Here is a 7674-nt window from a genome sequence, read left to right as displayed (position 1 = left end):
TGGGTCTTCGTTTCTGTGCGTGAGGGCTTTCTCTAGTTGCGGCAAGCGGGGGCCACTCTTCATCGCGGTGCGCGGGCCTCTTACTATCGCAGCCTCTCTTGTTGCGGAGCACAGGCTCCAGACGCGCAGGCTCAGTAATTGTGGCTCACGGGCCCAGCTGCTCCGCGGCATGTGGGATCCTCTCAGACCAGGGCTCGAACCCGCGTCCCCTGCATTGGCAGGCAGATTCTCAACCACTGCACCACCAGGGAAGCCCGAGGCAAGGTTTTTGACACAAATGTAGATGAGCAAAGAGTTCATGTCGACTGGTCAGCTATTTTGTTTCACTCACAGTATTATTTTCCAGGAGCAAGTATTTCTTAGAGTAAATCGCCAAATTATTTCTACTCATTCTCAATACTGTTTTACTTAAAGACGAAAAGCTCATATGATTCCAGTATTATTTAACAAAGGAGCAGGGAAATTTGTTGGTTTCGGTTTTCAGCCCTCCAGTTTTGCGTTCTTCAGCCTCAGCTGGAGGACAGAATATTATTGTCAGGGAACATGATCCATCCAGATATTCGTCACTGTCTACTGTGTCGTGGTTGCATGCAGAGTTTTTGATTGTAGTTGTTCCAGTCTTTACAAGGGTCAGATTTTGTTTTTCTATAGATGGAACATGATTTGTCAGATCGTTTGATGGTACAGTGGCTGCTGGACAGCATTTAAGACTCCAGAGAGCATACAGTTGAGCACGGCTACATGAATATTAAAGGAATGACTTGATGACTATTTCACGTCTGTAGTGATGTAGCTGTAATTGCCCAAATTAAACCAAGGGAACAGATCCCGTAACAGAATCAGGAGCTCTCAGAACTACAGCCAGTAAAAAAGAAGAAAGTCAAATACAAAAGGTCAGTAATTTTATAGTTCCAAGTGCCTAAGACAATGCAGCGTACAGTAAGTCCTCTACGTACAAACCTTTAAGTTGCAAACTTTCAGAGATGCGAACGTGAGTTCACATGTCCAATCACGTTAAGTTAGTTCACATGTTGGCATACATTGTTACGTGCCTGCATCCTCTACAAGTGGTTGTGCTTTTGTGTACTTTACTGTCCAGTACTGTATAGAGCACAGTAGTACAGTATCTTTATTTCAAGCCCAGGGTGTCCAGAAGCAGGTGTAAAAGCAGCGGTGATGTAGCTGGTACTACTGTACTCTTCAAGGTACTGTACTGTAAGATTAAAAATGTTTTATTTTGTGTGTGTGTGTGTGTGTTTTTTATGTATTATTTGTGTGAAAAGTATTACAAACCTATTACAGTACAGTAGCCAATTGTGTTAGTTGGGTACCTAGGCTAACTTTGTTTAACTTACAAACAAATTGGACTTATGAATGTGCTCTCAGAATGGAACTTGTTTGTATGTAGGGGACTTACTGTATTAGACCAGCAAAGTTGAGTGAGCATAATTGGGTAGATAAAGATGAGAACTTTGAGGTTAAAATGTGACAGGCAGAGGTTCCAGTTTTCTGAATCTTACTCTTGGGTCTTAGATGGAAGATGTGTATTTAATTCATACACGCATTGTCCTGATCCTAAGGTCTATCTCGAAATCTATCTCCTCCTCCAAGATGTTCTGTTTCTGGTGGATTTCTAAAAGTTCTCAGCTGAATTCAGGCCCTCCATCTGGACTTTTTTCAGTAATTCAAGGATGGCTTATATGGCTTTAATTGAGAGATGTGTATCTAAAGGTCTGAGAGATTAATGCTATACTAGGATTAACAGCTCCTTCTGATTTGGTCCTTTTCATCAAGGCTCACGATGGGTATACAGAGTGAACCAAGGTTTTTAATTTTTATTTTTTCAGTTGAAATATATTTGCCATGTAACATTTTATAAATTAAAGTATACAACATGCTGGTTTGATACGTTTATGTATTGAAATACTATTACCATTGTAGTGATAGTGCCACCTCTATCATGTCACATCATTATCATTTCTTTTTTGTGGTGGGGGTAATTAAGATCTAGTTTCTTAGCAAGTTTGATTATAATATTATACAGTTTTGTCTGTATTCACTATATTATACATCATCTCCACCTATTAGCTGTAAATTTGTACCTTTAAACATCATCTCTCCTGTTACCCTCTCCCTACCCACACCCCAGCCCTTGGAAACCACAATTTTACTCTGTTTTTACGAGTTTGGGTTTGTTAGATTCCACTAATAAGCGATCATGCAGTGTTTGCCTTTCTTTGTCTGATTAGTCTCACTTAGCTGAAGTTTTGGAAGGCAAGTATTGGTAAACGAGTTGTTAATCTTGGTAAGTTAGCTATTTTACTTGGCTCACATTCTTTTTTCTGGGAGCAAGTATGTCCTGGAACAAAATAACCTAGATGTTTCTGCTTGCCCTGTATTGTTTAACGTGTGTAAAGAAAGGATCCCTGCTCTAAATTTTATTTTAGTTTTCAAGAAGAACTGATGTATCGTAAAATACATTCTTCAGGATTTGAGAGGAAGAGGAGTCTGAAAGCATCTCAGTGGATCATCTTAGTCACAGTGATTTCACACGCACTGAAATTGGGTGTTGGAGTTTGCAAATCACCTGACATAGAATCATGTTAACCTTATGCTAATGAATTAAGCCTACAGTTTTTAGATCCACCATATATTGGATGGTATATGCTCATCCATCCTTCACATGGAGCTTCGGGTTAGGCATGTTTAATTGATTTACAATTAGAGCTTAATGTAGATCAGTGATCTTAAAACTGAGTTACCCTTATCACCGAGTGTACATGACACAGTGACCTGGGAATTAGTAGTTGGGAGAATTAATTTCAAGAGCCTAAAACTTCATATATACTTGTTCTCTATACTGGTATGTCTGAGCTGAGTCCCTTAGTCAAGTCATCACGTTAGTTTTAGTTTTCCACCTCTCGTTTTGCCGTTGCTTTTCACCCAGCCTACAAAAGAGAACCATCCTTCTAGCATATCCTGAATCTCCCTCTGGTGCCTTAGTCTGACAATGCCAAAGCAATTGTAATGGAAACCACTGTTCTCAATATTGAGAATGAGATTAATGACTGGGCACTAAGTACTTTTATGAGTAAATCCTAAGAAATTCTTTATTTTCAACAATTTTACAAGCACCTAACAGCTATCTAGTACAAGATCAAAATAGAAAAAAAAATTATAATGAGTTGTAATGTAATTTTTGACATTTAACTCAGAAGGAATAAAAATATTGTATATTTTTCTTATAATAAAGCCCTTTATGTCTTAATTTCTATAAAAAAGATACCTTAACGCTTACATCTATTTACATAGGAATTAGTAGAATTGATGCTTAACTGTGCCTGGCTTTAGTTATAAATTGTGTTCACTAAGGGAGTCTTAAATGCTTTGCAAAAACATATCAAACAAATTTTAAAAAGCCTCAGCCATCTATTGAGACATATAATTTTAATAAGATTTTAACATTTGTTTAATAGTTATTTTTCATATTTAGTTTTGATAAATTATATAAAATTGTAATTATATACAATATTGTATAATTACTGTAATAATATTGTAATAATTACATAAAATTACAATTTTTTTCACTCAAGACATGGATTATAGGTGGTTAGGAAAGTGCAATAAGAGATGCAAAACCCAAAATTTTGTTAGAGATATTATCTGCTAAAAATAAGCATAGGAGATATATATGTATGTATATCAGGATAAAATTCTCAGGAGTAAGTAGTGGGGAATTAAGAGTTCAAGGAGAAAAAGAAATGATGGACAATTTCAAATTTTAAAGATTTTGTCCATAAAATTTTTTATATATGAGTATTTAAATCTCCATTGGATACATATAGAAAGGATTTATAATTTTTATTTAAAAAGTTTAATAGTTGAAATAAAATTGAAATTCTGTTCATTTCAACTATTTAAATTTAGTGAAGGATTTTTAGAGACAACCAAATTGTATAATGGAGAATATCATAATAGAAATTTTTTGATAATGTGTAAACAAAGAAGTTTGTAGACAACCAATACAGATAATTCAGGGCAATTTCTGGCTTTGGCCTTATGGATTCATATTCATCAAATGTGCATAAATACTCAGTAGAAATAAACTGCATGAATAATCTTATTGTGTAAATAAGCCACTGATTACTCTTTTGCACAGCCATTAAATCATTAGTTTATTATGCTTATTCTGTTTATAAAGTACTGTTTTGACAAGGTAAATGCTTTACAAATTATAAACATTATTTGATAACTTACTGAGTACCTAAACTTTGGGGGAAAAAAAGCTTTCTTTATTTATGGATTTTGATTATTTAATGGCAAGGAAAAGTATATAGCAAAGATAAAGAGAAAAGTTGAACCTCTGGTTATGATTGTATGAAGAAGTGGGTGAATCTTCACTCCCCCCAAATAAGTGTTAAACGAGGTAAAATTGTGAAAACAACTATTTCCACAGTCAAAATCAACCAGCGGCAAGCTGTATACTGAGAAGTGTGTGTTTATGAAAAAGTGAGTCTGGGATCATGCCTAGGGCTCCCTCAACCCACGCCCACCACATCTCGTTCACGTGGCAGTTTTACCACAAGTTGACTGTGAAAGCCATCAGTCTTGCTGATGCGTCGGTGGGAAGATATATACATTTCTGTGCCTTAACTGTTTCCACAATTTGAAGGTATTGATGCTTACTCAAGTTACAGAATATTTTTGTTGTTGTTTTTGACATCATCTCCCCCTCTGCTTACTCCTTTTCCTACAAGGTAGCCTGCAGTATTAGAGCCTAGAAATAAAGGGGATGGTTTGCTTAAGCAAAAAGGGCCATACTTAGGAGAGAGATAGAATATTCTGGAAAATTTTGAGAAGCGTTCCGAGAATCCACCTGAGAAAGAAAATCCTCTGTCTCCAGGGGGGCAAAGAAATGAGGGAGAACAATATGTGATCATGTGTATTGAACTACCTAAAACAGTCTGCAATGGAATAGATCTTCAATGAGTATTAGTGTTGTTTTTCTCCCTTTTCCCAGTTTGACATGTGGGCAATACCATCATCCCTTTAATGCAAAAGTAATATCTAAGAAATGTTTAGTTTTACAAATTATAAACTTGCTTCTTGGTCCTTATTCAAACCTCTATACATTTCAAGTCTACTATTAATAGAAATACCTTCAATAGAAACAGAAAGAAGTTATGCAGAATCTCTGCCCTGCAGAAACTGGACTTTAAATTCTCAGTCTCTCTTTTTACATTCTTAATATCTTTTCTGAATTCTGAAAATCTCAGACATCCCCATATCCACATATAAATATAAATTTATTATTAAGCCAAATATATTGCATAGGATACATATCCTGCAGATAAATTCAGCTATTTTTAATTTTTTTGCCCCAATTTCACCTCTATTGTTGTCAAATGATGAGTGTTTTCATTTTCTTTTCTTTTTTCTTTTTTTTTAATGAAATAGAGAAAGGCTTACTGAATGATCTATGCAAGATTATTTATCTTTTTTAGTGTATTTCTACTTCAGGTGGACTTGTAAAAAGTTTTAAAGCAGGCAATCTTGAGACATACTACTAATGAAAAAAAATACGCAGAGGTCGTTGCTTAAAAATTACTAGCTTCAGGATATTTGATATCCAAGTCCCACAAGTTATAGGCCATGCAGTTCAACCTGGCTTTTGCTATAGCATTCTTCTCTTCAGGCTTTTTCAGCAGAGAATAAGTTATAATAAGGAAGCATCAGCAGAGAGCCAGACATCAAAAAAAAGTGCAAAAGCCGAACTTGCATAGGGCAGTGTTATTTTAGTTTCAATAAAGTTAGCTCTTAATATTTAACTAAAAATGATCTCACATGATTTTTAACAACCTCAGTTTCTGGAAACCTTCTGCCCTGATGAAACCAGGAGAAAGTTTTGATGGTATGATATTTTGCATTTTAGAAATGTAAAACAACCAGTCATTACAGATGTTTGGAAGGAACAAAACTGTTAGAAAAATACTATGTTCAGAATCCTTTAGGCTTTATGTAAGACTATTTGAAAAGGTAAAATTGCCTCTGGCTGCATTCCCTAGGAAGAATGTAGAATAGCTGAAAATTGCCTTATAGTCATGAATTAATCGCCAGTAACTCTTGTAAATAACTCTGTGTGAGATTATTCTCACGCTACGCATAATCCCCAGTCCCGGAGAGAGAGTGCTGTCTTGGCCCAATAGCTGATCAGTGGAAGAAGCACAGTAGAGTTCTTGGAGTGGTTACGTGGGGCAGAAGCTTTCAGACCAGGAATGAATGGGAGGATATTTGTAATCCTAATACTCTGTGGTTGGGATTAATTTACAGTTGAGTGGTTTTAAGTCATTTCTGGAAACTAAAGTTAGAGCATCTGCATCTCCTGTTTTGATAGCAAAGCCACCAATGACTGTGTCACAGTTGTGTTAACATCAAATAATTTATTAGGCTTTTATAAAATAAGTAGTTCCTTTATGTAACTTAAACTTTCTCAAATTGTTTTGGGTTCAGATGTAGAATAATACAGGAATTACTTATTCATTCTACACTTTTTAATTTAGTTTATTTTTTCTACCCTTTTCCTACAATAGTGCTAATGTCACACACTTTTTACAGCTTATTCAATAAACTCAGATTCCTAGCAGTAGTTTATAAGAAGTCTGTGTAGATTCAGACAAAGGTTCATGAGGAATACAGATGGATCAAATATATTGAATAAATGTTACTGTACTTCCAGTTAAACAAAATGAAAAAGTGACTCTGATTTCTGATTGATATACTGTAGTCTTGCTTGAGCTAGCTGGAAAATGGACATCATGGTATGTGTTTCAAAGAAAAATTTTGAAAGTATATAGGAAAAAATCATGGATTGAATAATATATAGTCCAAAGTATTGTTCATTAACATTACTGTAGGGTAAATAGGTTTGTCAGCAACTTTATTACAAGTAATAAACTAGTTCCCATTTTAACTTATTAGATATTCACAGTTTGGCATTTTAGTCCACATGTAATATACTCTGGCCTTGTTCATCTTATTTATATTGTCATTAACAGCTCAATGAAATAGAGCCTCTTAACATCATGCTTTGAAATTCATACATATTTGTATGTTTTGTGTTCATACATTTAAGCAGATATTAATGTTCATTAAATTGAAACAGAGATACCTTGTTTGAAACCCATGAATATGTGTAGACTGTATGGATTTATTCTTTGAGGTTTAATATAATATTTGAGAAAAAAATCAAATTTCATTCTTGTAAATATTTATATTTGAATTATAATGAAATATGGAAGGTTGCTTATATTTTTTATACTGAGATGTGAGCTTATAAAAAACAAAGTGCAAACTCTTGATCTAAGGGTATCATGTTATGGCTGTATGTGGAGGTTTTAATAATTTCTTCCAAGGTCTTTCTGCTCCAAAATGAAACTCGCACATATTTTGGTCCAGGTTCTGTGATATTGCTGTTGATTGAGGGCGAGAATGATACAAACTCAAGGAGGAACCCCTGCTTTTATTAGATAATTAGAGAATTGATTGCCCTACCTGGAGAATGTGTTTATACCTTCTTCCTACGGCGCATGCGTTAGAATGCAGAAATAGCTTCCCCCCCAAGATGATCTTAATTAATAATAATATAGAAACAGGAAGTTAGGTCATGTTTAATAT

Source organism: Balaenoptera acutorostrata, chromosome 13, assembly GCF_949987535.1.
Source record: "Balaenoptera acutorostrata chromosome 13, mBalAcu1.1, whole genome shotgun sequence".
Taxonomy (NCBI): domain Eukaryota; kingdom Metazoa; phylum Chordata; class Mammalia; order Artiodactyla; family Balaenopteridae; genus Balaenoptera; species Balaenoptera acutorostrata.
Note: the sequence above shows the minus strand (reverse complement) of the source record.